The 14,746-nt window shown below is 39.5% G+C and overlaps 1 long non-coding RNA gene across 3 annotated transcripts in view; it reads right to left on the reverse strand.

Moving 5' to 3' along the window:
- Positions 1-13,568, reverse strand: part of LOC135176244 (uncharacterized) — a 240,697-nt gene extending 227,129 nt beyond the window's left edge. For all 3 annotated transcript variants that reach the window (XR_010302578.1, XR_010302576.1, XR_010302577.1), the window contains exons 1-2: positions 13,253-13,568; positions 12,852-12,980 (exon numbers count right to left, since the gene is read on the reverse strand). This is a non-coding gene — a long non-coding RNA (uncharacterized LOC135176244). The remainder of the gene's footprint in view (positions 1-12,851; positions 12,981-13,252) is intronic.
- Between the last annotated feature and the right edge of the window lie 1,178 nt (positions 13,569-14,746).

A 14,746-nucleotide genomic window follows, 5' to 3' on the forward strand; every position in this document is an offset into this window, starting at 1 on the left:
AAGCAACGATTCTCTGCAAAGGCCTGTTCTGGGGATTTCATTGGCCACCTGTCACTCAGGAGGACAGTGTGTTCCCACACGTTTAGGCTTCTGTACAAATCACTGCCTTATCTCAAAATGAATGCTCAGCCTGGTAGATTTGAGAGACAGAGAGAGCAAGAGTGTGTCACCCATGCTATTCCATCCATCTCTACCACACGATGGGGAATGTGCTGACTTTTTTTACTTGCTGTGGACAACTATTTCTTGCTAAATTGTGTTCTTAGCAGGTGGTGTGCTTCAAAAAGCAAAATGGAAGAGTACACTACAAAGAGAAGCAGATTCTCTCTCAGTTGCATACATACACAGGAGATGTTTGCTGGATGAATTGTTCCTAAGTGAACTGCTCCCATAGTAGGCTTAACAGTCTGTGGGTTTTTGAGTGTGTTTTTAACTTTTATAGACCTTGATTTGAGGAACAATTCTTACATAGGTATGCACCTGGACTCTTGACTCATCTAGCTCTTTGCACTCCTACTCTCTGCTTGGACAGTGAAAAATAGAGACTGGTAGCAGTATTAGGGTTGCTCTAGCAATAACCTATGTTATGAAAAGATTATCTGCCTTTCCAAAAGATTCATACCTGCATGAGATAGGCATACTGACATCTATTCTTCTGACTTCAAGGTGTCACATGAAACTCATTTTAGGCAATAATCTTGAAGACAATCAAATGCAGTGATATATCTGATAAAAAGTACTTCTAGATTCCTGGTTAGTAAACTAAACCCTCCTGGAGTGTTTCTGTCAAGGAGTGGCATAGCTAAGAATAGAAATAGGCACAACTTCATTGAAGATCACTTCCAGAAACAAGTTTTTTTCAGCCCTTTTGCTACTTTTCACTCATCTTTGACCTTGTGATCAGAACAGGTCAAAATCTTGAGGTGCCTGTTATGATGAAGTGTTGGGGAGCTGCTGGTGCACACAGTAAGTTCAGTTGACAAAAGCTATGAAATATGTATGTGGGGGCTTGCCTCTGAGGATATTTTCACACCTCTGTCACAACCTTACTCCCATTTAGATCTCCTTGGAGCTTTCATCACCCTGTCTAATTTTTTGCCAGATGTCAAGAAGTGTCATTTACAGTGGCCTCCAGATATATTTGCTGTTTCTTTACAGTTAACTAGAATAAGCCTGCACCATCTCAGTGAAGACCTCAACAGCTTGTACGGATACATCCTCATCTCCAAGAGGAAGGCAAGGTGACATTGTGATTCTCCTGCTACATTGCTAAATGACTTTTATAAGCCTACAAAGCCACTTACATGCTTAATACATTGAATAATAGCACTTGCCCTTGACAAGCAATGAAGCGTGCCCATAATCCTAGAGTGAATCAGCACTAACCATGGATATAGTGCTCAGGAATTCTCCCCTCCACCTCTGCCCCTTTTGTGTCTCAACTGTCTTCTTGAGCATTCCTGGGATTGCTCGCAAAGGAGAATTTCTCATCAAGATAAAGCAAAATGATGCTGTTGCAGTAACAGTGACAGTACACTAAGCTCAGCTGGCTGGAAACACAAATCAGTGTTTACCAAATAGAAAAAAAGACATAACTTGGAGGAGAGAAAAGCTGTCTATAAGCATCTTGTAACTCACAACTGAGTTCTGATAAAAGCACTGTAAACACGACTTGATTGTGCATTACCAACGGCTCATTATGGTGTCTTAGAATCAAGCAGGTGGGAAGAGACCTCCAAGATCATCCAGTCCAACCTAACACCCAGCCCTAGCCAATCAACTAGACCATGGCACTAAGTGCCTCATCCAGGCTTTTCTTGAACACCTCCAAGGACAGTGACTCCACCACCTCCCTGGGCAGCCCATTCCAATGCTAATCACTCTCTCTGTCAATAACTTCCTCCTAACATCCAGCCTATACCTCCATGGGCACAACTTGAGGCTGTGTCCCCTTGTTCTGTTGCTGGTTGCCCAAGAGAAGAGACCAACTCCCACCTGGCTACAGCAGTTGTAGACAGCAATGAGGTTACCCGTGAGCCTCCTCCAGGCTAAACAACCCCATCTCCCTCAGCCTCATACCTATGACAAATGTCACACGATTGTGAATTTAATCATGACAATATATTCAGCATCTGAAAAGCCCCTTTTGTAAAGTCTATCTTTTAGGAAAGGGCATACAGTGTGGAAAAACATTTAGGGATGGTTAAATTACTTGTGATGATGCTTTCACCTCAAAGATGCCACATCTAGTCTTACCCTCACTCTGTAGCCAAAATATTTTTCTTCTCTTAAGTACATTTAAGATTTTTAAGAGACTGTGTGAACAGCAAGCCCACTGCAAGAAGAGAATGAATACCTTGCCTACATACAATGCTATAACATTACAATGCCTGCACAGCAGATTATACATTAGTGTGCTGGGAGACTGAACTGCCTGTTACTTACTAGGATAAGAAAGTCTTGATAGAATGGTTTGATCTGGCTTTCTTTAGCTATATTGTGTAACAAAGGGATTTAAGTCAGACTGATACTAACAGTTTGGAGTGGTTCTCACAGATAAAACACAGCAGGACCGACTATGCTAGAGTGAGTAGAAAAGGATATTTTTCTATACCATTAATGTTTTGTATATTTAGTTTTTTCTTCCCTCTCCCTTCAAGATCAAAGATGCCAAACACTGTTGAGTCTCCCGTAAATCCTACCAACAATACAACATAACACAGTCACTTGAAAAGAAATTGTGGAGAAGAAGTAATTCCTCTTGCACCTGTATGATTTACCCCCTATCAGTCCAGCCTGAATTTGTCTTCTATAAAGAAATGTTGGTGTTTTCCAACATTTGTTGGAATATGATACAAATTCTTCTATTAATTTATGTTTATTTGTATCTGCCTGAAATGCTGCTTCTTCAGCTTGCTTTTTCAGTAATAGATTTATTTGTACCTCTAGACCACCTCTGCACAGCAGAGATTTGCTAGTTACAAACAACTCACAGTTACAACAAAAAAATATCACTGATCAGAAACTCTAAGCATGCATATTCTGAAGTCAGATCATCTTAAACCCGGTTATAATGAGAAGGGGCTCTGAAGGGATATGCAGGTTTAAAGAAGGTAAATAATGTGTGAAATTTCATCATCTTATATTTGTTGTTTCCCTGTGAGGAGCTGGTTTTAAGGGGAGCAAATTAATTTTGCAACACTGTACCAGAGGTGTATGCCAAGAAACAGGTCTTTTTGTCTTACCTCCTCCTCCTTCTCTCTCCCCATTTTAATTACTACAGTTTGGCACCTGAACTTGCAAAGAACCAGACAAAAGCCACCGGGCCAGCTCTTTCCAGACAGAGATAAAAGAGGAGGAGGGAGGAATTAATTAACTTCATTTAAAATCTTTTCAGCAAGTTTCCTTCTAAAGTCTCTGTTCTGATGTCTGCATAGCTAGTACAATGACACATGGTCACAAATAACAAACAGCTCCCTGTCTCCTCCTGTTGTCTTTGCTTTTCCATCCTCTGCAGAACCAAACAAAACAAGGTTATGATTCTGGTGTTATAAGCAAGCCAGGCAAGATCCAGAGGAGATGCATCTGAGCATGTTTCCAAATCACAACATAGTGCAGAGCTTTTTAATGGCCTAGATGATTCACTCTTCTGGGTCACAGCTTCCAGGGTCTGCTTACAGATTAAGTTTCAGGCACAGAAGGGTAATACACTGTTATTTTTCCCCTCTCTTTTTTTTTAAACTTATGAATTTACTACTCTAGACATCCTGTCTTCTCTAAAGGAGTGCATTATTTATTTCTAAGATTGTTAGGAATAATAATATGAGGACTGGCTGCAGCAGCTCAATAGCAGTGGCTTCTACATTCTTTTCAAGTAGTTTGTTGATGCCTTTGAGTGGTTTAACTGTAGGGAAAAAAATTGGCCCATTTTCTGCCACTTATCTCCTCCACTTAGTAGGGCAGAAAAGAAGCAAACTTGTCTGTCCACACAGTTGGAAAGTGGGACAGAAAGAGGGCAACATTAGAAGTCACTAGCAGCAGACCAATGAGGCTCTCTTTAGAGTCAAGCAAAGCCTCTAGATCTAGCAATTCTCTTTGGGCATTTGGATTCTGCCCTCAAGAGGGTTTAAGGTTGCCAGAAGACTAGTGTCTTAGGAAAAATCAGGGCAAATCCTGGCTGAACCACCTTTCCCCTTGATGCTTACCCAAGAAAGTTTCTGTACAGACACCAGCTTTTCATCCAGCACAGGTTTTGTTCCTCATTTTGGGCTCAGATGCATTACTGCTAAGCTTTCAAAAATCCATAAAATTAAGAAAACTTAGATTTTATACACAGGGAAGAAGACAGTGCAAGTCTGAGAACCTAGCTACTATTTCAAACATCCAGGAAAAGGCTCAGGCTGATGTAAAAATGGGAGACTGTTCTCCTTATGACCTGTAACATCTGATAGTGGTTCTGTCTCCTTATTTTCTTAAGGTCATCAAGTTTGTAGTCTGGGTTTAATTTATTTGTGCAAGAGCAAGTTACTACAGAATCTAATTTCTCATTATTTCTTCAGCATGGACTTTTCCAAGTTGCTTCTTGCTGCCCATTTTTAATTCTTCAGTATACCACAAAACCATAGGCAAAATACATTAAGTCACTGCAGAGAGTATTTGTAAACATGTGGGTTACAAATAAAACCACATTGATCTTAGAGTTGAAAATCCAGGAGAAGGTTTCCTGTCCTGCTCGTACGCCTTCTACCAGAGTCCTTTCATTATCTGCATTGAGCAGGTCTGACCCAACTGGCTGCTGCTTCTCTCAATACAAAAAACAAACAAGCACCACAAATATAATCAGGCAAATGCCTGATGTCTTTGGATCTGTTAACATTAGCACAGTAAACACAAGCAGAGCCCTTGAGAAGCCACAGTAGGGAAGCTTATGTTTTGTACTAAATGAGTAAGTCTTTTAACTACTCTCTTCTAGCACATCAAAAAAGAAAGATGCAATTGTAGCAGGCCAGCACCCTCCATCGTGACCAGACACAGTTTTCCAGCCTAAGCAAAAGTGACTCTGAGAAAAGCAGTAGATTGCATCAGCAATTCAACATTGGACCACACATGAGAAAGGCTGGAGTGTACAATCCACCATGTCATGAGAGAGAAAAAATAACACATCGGTTTCCAAATAGTTTGTTTTCCACTTAGATGTCTACCACACCTCTCTATCTCCATGTCCCAACACCTGTGTCAGTAGGACATTCTCACCATGCAGCCTGCCCACCACAGGAGACAGCAGGCTCACTACAGCATGAGGGGGAAGAGATCAGGTAGATCTTACTGCAGTTTTTGATTGCTTACTGACACACACAGACTAGAATAGAGAATATTGCAAGTGGCTTTTTCCTCTGGAAATAACCAAAAAAAAAAAAAAGGAAAAGAAAGGGAGAAATCAAGATTAAATTTCTTGTTTCTTTCTGTTAGTGTAACCCTAGGTGATCAGTAGGAGCTGTACTCAACAAAAATCAGTCAAGTCTTTTTCTGGCTTATCTCCTTTTTTAATGATACTGGGATGCTTCCTGAGAAGAACTCTAAGTTAATAATTTTCTAGCTTGTCAAACTTCCATTCTCTGTATTAAAAATTACAATGAACTGCTCAAAAACAACCTGGTTACATTTGTCTGGGAACCTAAGACAGAAGTTGTCTGACCACTGAGCAGAGGTACAAATGTTATAACTGTTGTGCAAAGTTGTCTCTAGGAAAAGTCATGTAGTACCCACAGTATACACTGAGCCACAGATGCTGTCTGGTCTCTGCACTAGAACTCATCAAAATTCAGACCTTCAGTTCCCCAGAAGATCCCAACATCTCAAAACATCCTTCTGTTTCAAAATAGAATGAAAAAAGAAAAAACACCTCAAAAAAAATCAAAACCAAAAAGGATCCAAACCAAACAAAGTCAAACCAATGAACTGCTGTATATAATTTCCAAATTACTTTTAGTTTGCCCAGCTTCAATATCATTAAAATGCCATGTCAGAAATTCAGTTTTCATATTATATCATAAGAGAAAACCCTCTCCTTTTTTGGTTAGTATCACAGAAATGTTGTGCTTCTGAAGAGTTCCTTCTGAAGGGCCAAGGGTGGAGAGCAGGACAGAGTCCTAGGTCAGCTTCAAAGCAGCTGCCTCAGCCACCTGAGCTAGGCTCCTGCTCTTAGGCTGGTGCTACAGCCAGCAGACAAGACTGATTTCTCCAGAAGCAATGCAGAACACTTAGCAAGGATAATGCTATAAATCATAATATTGGTGCATTGGAAAACTTATAACATCTGACTAATAATTTCTTAAAGAGTCTTTCAATCATTTAGTAAGTCCTTCGTAAGAAATGTGCTGGTAAAACCTTCTATGTAAACAAGTGCTTCATAAGAATTAATGAGGTTTTGAGTATTAATTAGTTTAAATATGTGAAAGGTTGTTCATCTTCAAGAGATGCAGAGCTAGACCTTAGGTCCATTATTAACACCCAGACAATGCATTACGTCCCCACGCCAAACATCATAAAGTAGTACATGAATTCTCTAAGGTATCAGGTTCTTAATAATGTGGAGGAATGCCAAGAAAAACTTCAAAATTACTTAGAAAATAGCAGAAATTTCCTAGGAATCATTGGGATGGAAGGTCTACCGTATAGGTAAGCTACTCTAGAGGTGTTTGCAAGGGGAGATGATTTGTCCCACCGACCTTTTTAATCTAGGTACACAGCTCTCCAACTGTTGCAGTTCTCTGTGATAAATAAATCCTCAAAGGACCAAGACACATAAAGCCATATTTTGTATTTTGCCATGTCTGTTCAGGTAAACAAAAGAGAGCTGGTGTGTTCAAAGACACCGAACAAACCATTTTAATTCCACAGAAACAATCCACAGTGTTCAAGACGAAAATAAAAGGCCAGGCTGGATGAGGCTGTGGCCAACCTGATCTAGGGTAGGGTGTCCCTGCCCATGGCAAGGGGATTGGAACTAGATGATCCTTGTGGTCCCATCCAACCCTGAGTTATTCTATGACTCTAAAAGATTGTCTAAGCATTTTGGATAATGAAACAAAGATTTCTCTAAGCCCTCAAATCTTTCAATCTATTCTGTTCACATTTTACCCTGCTCAGTCTTTCTGGAGTTTCTGGTGTAAAGTTTGTCAGATATTTCCATTGGTCAAATATCCACAACAAAAAGTAACAACATGACTGATACACAAATCCTGACTGTGTTAGAGAAGGTTTTAATTTCTTATGTTTGTGTGTGATAATACATATCTCTGAGTTGCTAGAAAGTTTCTTTATAGATTGAACTTCACAATTCAAGTTAATGTTACTATGTGGAAGGAGATGGCATGTGTAGCATCAGCAGGATGGTAGAAAGAAATCAGACCAAAAGTTGTATCTTTTGATTAGAATATTGTCAAAGTGAAAAAAAAACTCCAATATACACAGCAAGCCCTTGGGAGAACAAGTTTTGTTACTGAGAAAACTGTATTTACATCAAGACTTTCAGCAGACTTTGAAAGAGCACACTAACACTGTGTCAGGAACCCACAGCCAAGTTTTAAGCCTCTGATGCAAAATATGCAGGCTCCAATAAGCAAATTCTACTGTTCAAACTCCCTGCATGTCATTGAAAATTTTAATTCTTAACTTTGCACTTGCAAGAAACAGCCTCTGAAGAAGGAAGATGAAAGAGAAAGAAACTGAGGAGCAGCATGAAAGAGCTGCTTTGAAACAACCACATCTAGCCAGGTTTTTCCACAATGTATGATTTGTTTGCAGCACAAACACCATAGATAGGAATGGATGTTAGCACTTTCTACATGATGCACTAGTATGCAACAAGCTTCTGGGCCTTACTGTGATGGGGAGACATGAAACCAAATGCTTACAGCTCCCTCAAATAGCTGAATCCAGGCAGAAAGGAAGCAGAAAGCTCCACAAAGTCACTGCTTCCTCAGATGAATGAGAGGCAAACAATAGGCTGAATTAGTTTTATGCCTTACCCATAACACTTCCAAACAATTAAACTAACTAGAAGCAGTCTTGCTCCAAAAATTACTAGATAAAATGACAGGCTTCATTCATCACCAGAGTCTGCAGAACTGGCAACTTCAGAACTGCAAACACACCAGGATTTTCTAACAACTTTAGGAGATACAGAAAACCAAAGACAATTTGAAATCCTCCTTCCTTTGTAGGTGAGAGAAAATATTTCTTAAGAAATTATCCCTCAGTCCCTTCTGTGTGTAATTCAATTCTTTGTCCATCGTTGTAGGGATTTTTGAACATCCTTGCTATACAAATATGAGAGAGTCTTGTAAATTGGCACAATTGTAGTGACTTCAGTGGAATTTCACCAGTTCTTCCTCAGCAAAACATATTTCTCTCATTTGACTGTCATTATGGAGAACATATTTTGAGCACAAAACCAACACAACCCATTATAAGAAGGGCATAGAGCTTCTGGATCAAGTTCGAGGGCTGGAAAATCTCTGCTGTGAGGATAGGCTGAAGGAGCTGAGGTTGTTCAGCCTAATGAGGAGACTCCAGGGGGACCTCTTAGCTTCCTTCCTATACCTGAAGGAATCCTACAGGAAAGCTGGAGATGAACTTTTCATAATGGTGTCTCAATAGAATAAGGGGGAAGAGTTTTAAACTGAGGGAGAGTAGGTTTAGACTGGATCTTAGGAAGAAATTCTTCAGTACAAGGGTGGGGAGACTCTGGAATAGATTGCCCAGAGTGGTTGTGGATGCCTCCTCCCTTTTGGTGTTCAAAGCCAGGTTGGATGAGGCCTAGAGCTACCAAGTTTAGTTGAGAGGCAATCCCTGCCCATGGCAGGCTGGAGTAGATGATCTGTAAGGTACCTCCCAGCCTAAGCCTATGATTCCAAGATAACAGAACATGTTAATAATTGCTACTTTAGAGCTTAATTAACTTTCTCTTTTAATTAACACATTTTAATTATATTCTAAAAAATTTCAGACTGCAGTTATTCTGTCTCATAAACTGTGGATGCATGCAACAAAGTAAAATAGCTTCTGAGTTGATCACTAATATTTAGCCAGGGAAACGCTGTTTCTTTTGAAGTTGAAATGGTGTTTCACATGTGAAAGAAAGATTTATTATTGGAATGCACAGGATAAAAGTCAAACACAACACCAATTTGTGTGTGTCAGTGTGTTGTTTCTATCTAGTTAGGTGCTCCTCTATGTAAGGAAATGTCTGGAGTTAATATTTCTATTAACTGTATTTGGTAGTTTGCCCAACACGTGTATACACACAGATCTATGTCAAATTACAACTCCTAATAAGATTCAAGCAGGAATTTTCTAACAGGTACTGATAATGAAAACTGTATATATCTTATTCAAAAAGTCTTCCCACCAACATCACATTTGTTCTTAGCATCAATTAAAATTTTGATGTAATGCACAGAAGTTGTGATTTACTTCATGTTGGTTCCTATGGATGAAAAAAAAAAAAAAGCTCAAAACAACAAAACCAACCAAACAGAAAAAAACCTCCAAACCCCACACACTTCTTTGTTATCTTGGGAAGAGACAGCATATTGCTAAAGTCTGGAAAGGATTTGCAAGCATCAGTTCAATAGCTCGTGCAAATACACAGGTTTACTGGTAACTTAAAAACCAACTGTCTAATGCATACAGCTACATGGAGATGCAACTTGCAGCTGAAGCATCCCTGCCTCTCTCTTTGGATACTGACAGGATAGGAAAGGGCCAAAGAACTGAGAAAGCTGTTAAATATCACACTTGTGAATTCATGTGGACAAACCTGCATTCATTCCAGATGAAAGACTCGATTCTATGTCCTTGAGTTATCTTTAACATAAAAGAGTTGTAAGGCTAAAGCTTTGTGACGGCAAAGATCTAACCTAAGATCCACATCGTGCCATTATTACCAGTTAGTTACTATTAGCATCTGATTTAAATATGAAAGAGTAGTTAGGTTAACACAGCTGAGCACAGGCACAAAATCATTTTGAAGTGGCCCTTTGGCACCAACATTTCAGAGTTGTTTCAGATCCAGTTACATTTTTCCTGTGGTTCAAAGTAACTAATGACTATGTTAGAGACATAAAAAACCCTTTGGTGCCAACATTTCTTTAGAGCAGTTGTGAGGGGGGATTCTGTACATTTTACCAGGCAACCTAATGTATATGCTGAAATGCCATTGATGTAAAGATAAAATAAGAAGGGTGTTAAGTAGCAAAGATGTCATAGAAGAGGAGGAGAATAATGAACTTCTTCATCATTGAGTCGGGTATCAGAATGCTGAATCAAACCCTAAGCTACATGTCCTCAACCTTTTACCACTGCTGGTCAGCTGCCTGTAGGTATTCTCACTGTGAGAAGGGAGAAACCTGCTGTGATCCTGCATTTTGTAACAAGTAATTTCTTTGGCTTGGAAAGAAAGAAAACAGGGTCTGTTCATAAATAATGTCTTGAAACCTGAAGAGTACAGTGACTCATACAGCTCAGTTGATGATATCTTAAAGCAAGAAAAGAAGCATGTTCAAAATGAGGTGCCTAAAATGAGGCAGCTGTTTCTAACCTGAATGCTTTGCCTTACACTTAGACTAGATTTGTGAATGCCTGGTTTGGGATTTAGGTACAGGCTGAATACTTTAGAGTTAAGATATTTGGAAATGTAAGCAATTGTTAAATGTTAAAACAGATGTCTGGTCAGCTCTTCTTGTCTTCATTTGCATTGCAAACACATTGCCTACTCCTACAAATACAGGCCTTGCAGATTAATAATTGAAGAGCTACGTAGGAGGTTGCTGTGTTCTGAGAAGACAGTAAAAAAAAGAAGCAAAACAAGCCAAAACCAAACAACAAAAAAACTCCACCAAATGCTTTCTGGGTATAAAAACATCCCCCAGTACTTCTAGCTTTGGGATCCCTATAAAACCAGCCACAAGATAAAGTCACAAGGCTTGTTGTCCAGGGGACTCACCTTAAGGTTCTTCAAAGATCCACGGTCATTAGGGAAAGTTACATGCAAAAGGTTTGGAAGTGGAGCCTAAATGAAGGAGACACTCTGTCTGCTAAACTTTCCAGCACACCACCAGTGTGACTGAAGCTGGGTGACTTCTGTCGTTTGTGGCCAGGTGAACATTCGGTTAGGAATTCAAACACTAATAATATTTTTGGACAGCTTAGCACTAAACTATTATTATTCCAGAATCACAGCAACATTTCAGTGCAATGCTTTGCAGTGATTATAACTAGATTTCACATACAGTATCTACAATGTTAAAATAATAATACTAAAAAAAAAACCACTTTATGACTGGTTTCATCCCATCACATCAAACATTTGAATCTCTTCTCTATTTTCTTTTAAAGCATTATTGTTTATGGAGTCCTTTCCTGAAAGCATTCATAGGAATGATAGTGGCATGCAAATTACAGCAATTTCCATGTTTTTCATATTAAAACTCCTCAGATTTCCTATGAAATATAGATCTAGTGCCATTTTCTTCTGACAGGGGAAATAATCATATTTGGAAGACATGAACACATACTCCATGAGATAAATCCATAACAGTTCAGCTTAGCCTAGTGGACTGGCAGATTGCTTTGAGTGATGAGGATATTAAGAGGCAATTTATAACCTGCATTAGTTCTCTCATTGCATCTGTTTATTCTCAGTGTCACTTCCCATTTATGAAATAGCTGCAAGGATATTTCTGCTCTTAAAAAAATCAGAACCAGCACCCACAGTCTTGTGGGAGACCCCACTATAAATAGCAACAAAATAAACAAATCACGCTGCATACAGAATGGAAGACAATATATGAAAAAGTTGCTCTGTGCTGTTGTCTGCCAAACAGTTATTAAAATCAAGCAGACAAGTAACATCACTTAGAAATCACAATGCAAGAGAAAGCCCCAACAGAGTATTTTAACATAATAGTGTGTCTGATAATTCAAAAATATTCCATGAAGTTAAATCATCTGGTGCTAGCTGGACATTGACAACTGTACCTGACTACAGACAGTATTTTAAACAACCCACTTCCAGGGTATGAGAATACAAACTGCAAGCCAGAGAGATGTGGGCTTGGTTTTTCCCCTTTTGAGGGTTAGTTGTTAGGTAATACATCATGCAGTACACACATTTCTGGACCTAGAGTAATGAAGACAGGTTTAGCAAGAGCTGTCGCATCTGTGTTACTTAGACAAGTGCCAGATACGTGCACTTAAAGGAATCTCACTGTCTAATGTACTGTCAAAAAGTCCTGCCTTATGAAAGTGTTTCTCACAAGCCAGCTTTTCTAAACTGGTTGGTTTTCATCAAGCACTTCCTATGGCTTAATTATTTATCACCAGATCACAGAGATTAGCAAAGCAGCCACCTTCCAATTTATGAGCCAGCTATAAAGTGTTTTGAAGTGCCTGTGCTTAGCCAAGATGACTATTTCAATGAGCCATGTTTTGAGGAACTAGTCCACTCTTTCAGCACTTACACAGGAAGGCAAAAAAATAAAAAAGCCTACCTACTACAAAGAGCCTCAAAGCAAACGAGATGCCACAAAGCCTAACATATGAATGAATGCAACAAAACCATAACTGTAGGGAAATCAAAAACTTTTTGACAAGCTACAAGTAACAGCAGATATGTTTTGCCCTGTGGCTCCTGCCTCTGGCTTCTCACAGCCAGAAATAGTATGAAGTTTCCAAAGTACTTATAAACACACAGTAGGAAATAATCTTCTCTGGACCTAGTAGGTGTTTACAACAGCTGTAAATTCTCTTTCAGCATACACAGCTACAATGATTTTCAGATCACATACCTGAAAAATGAAATTGTCCACTGCTGAAAAGATACTCAGCTTGTTCTTTTTCTTGCTTCCAGTTCTCACTGTTTCTGCTGTAGCAGCTTGACTACTCCAGTGTTTGCCTCTAGATCAGAAGCTTGGTAACTGTGAAATTATAACAGAAAATTTCATCAGTAAATTCCTATCCACTCTTTTCAATCTTTGCTAGGCTTTCTCTCATTTCCTTAGAGAACCCCCCTAGCTTTGTCATTCTTACAGGAAGAGGATTAGCTGCACATTCTTTAAATCAGGACACCTGCATCCTACTCTAAAAGCAGCTGTGTTCTGGCACATTGCCCTACTCCGGGCTCTTAAAACTGAGATACCTTTCATGGGTATGCCATTTTTAAAGCAGAAAGCCAAGTAGACAAACCAACCTTTTGGATTTGTTACTGAAAATTCAGGACTGTGTTTCTGTAAGAGTTCCTCTCACACTAGGCTTCTCGTAGGAATGCTTCTTTACCTACAGTGTGTGACTGATAGGCATCATTCATTGGAGAAAATATTAGTCTTAAAAAAAAAAAAATTCACAGCATCACAACTCAGTATTGCTCATCAAAGAACAACAAAGGACTTTCAGGATAACTAGGGCTATATGCTACTCAAGACAGCCACACAGTTCCAAGACAACTAAAATCTACAGCACAATTGTCTCAGCCCTGGTCACTGATTGACTTTGTTCCTTTTGGGGAAGGAGGTCACGGGCTTTAAAGCGGATCATGACTTGTTTTGATAACCACCTGCTGACACTGCAGCATGTAAAGCCTAGGAAAGTCCAGCAGCTGCTCACTGTTAATGGCAATCATAAAACTAGGCCCTTTGTTGGCTTCTAAGTAGCAGTTTAGAGATCCCACAAGGCTTCTTCTAAAAGAGGAGCAAATGACCCTGATATCTAGACCAACATTAGATTCTTCTATAAAATTCAGGCTATAATGTACAGAGCTGTGTGAACTATTGCTGAGCACATAACAACTGAGTTAATCGTCTATATAATCACTCCACATCAGCTGAGTAGCCTGAGATAGTCTGAATGGGAAAGTCACTATTTAAAAAAAAGTAATCAAAACTTAGGCTAGCCTAAATTTTAATTACTTAGCACCTCTAAATAATCACAGAATCACAAAATCAGTTTGTTTGGAAAAGACTTCTAGGATCATCAAGTCCAAACATTATTTACCAAGTCTGGGGCTAAATCATGTCCATCAGCACCACATCTCTGCCTTTTTCCACCTCCTTTAAACACCTCCAGGGATGGGGACCCCACTGCCTCCCTGGGCAGACTGCCTCAGGCTTTGAGAACTCCTTGGGGAAGATTTTTTTTTTTTCTAAAATCCAGCCTAAACTTCCCATGGTGTAAGTAGGGGTCACCTTGTCATGTCCTATCACTTGTGATAAGGGAGAAAAGACCAATGCCCACCTCGCACCAACCTCCTTTCAGGTACATTTGAGATGTTGTGACAGTCTTGATGAGATCTATTAAGAAACTGTCCTGGACAGAGCAAGTGACCTCCACTACCCTGAGAAATACCCTAATACCCGGAGAAACAACTCTGTAAAACACACACACATATGCTGTAATAAATAAATAAAGTGCTCTGTGTGTACCATTAAGGAACAGAAAATCAGTTCCTAGGAGTTCATCCTGAAAGCTTCAAGTAGCTAGAATGTGTCAGCTTGTATGTAGAAAAAATCCTTGAGACATTCACTTGCATTCCAAAACTCCAAGCCAAGCTTTCCCTTTCCCTAATGTCAGTGATAATTTCTTACAAGCCCAACTCACAGAACTGCTGCAATAATAATGATGGACCAAGGCAGAGTCTGGATATGCTGATTGCTACAATAGCCCAGAGAAGGGCTAGATGGCAAAGGAA

The sequence above is a fragment of the Pogoniulus pusillus genome, chromosome 6, assembly GCF_015220805.1.
Source record: "Pogoniulus pusillus isolate bPogPus1 chromosome 6, bPogPus1.pri, whole genome shotgun sequence".
NCBI lineage: Eukaryota > Metazoa > Chordata > Aves > Piciformes > Lybiidae > Pogoniulus > Pogoniulus pusillus.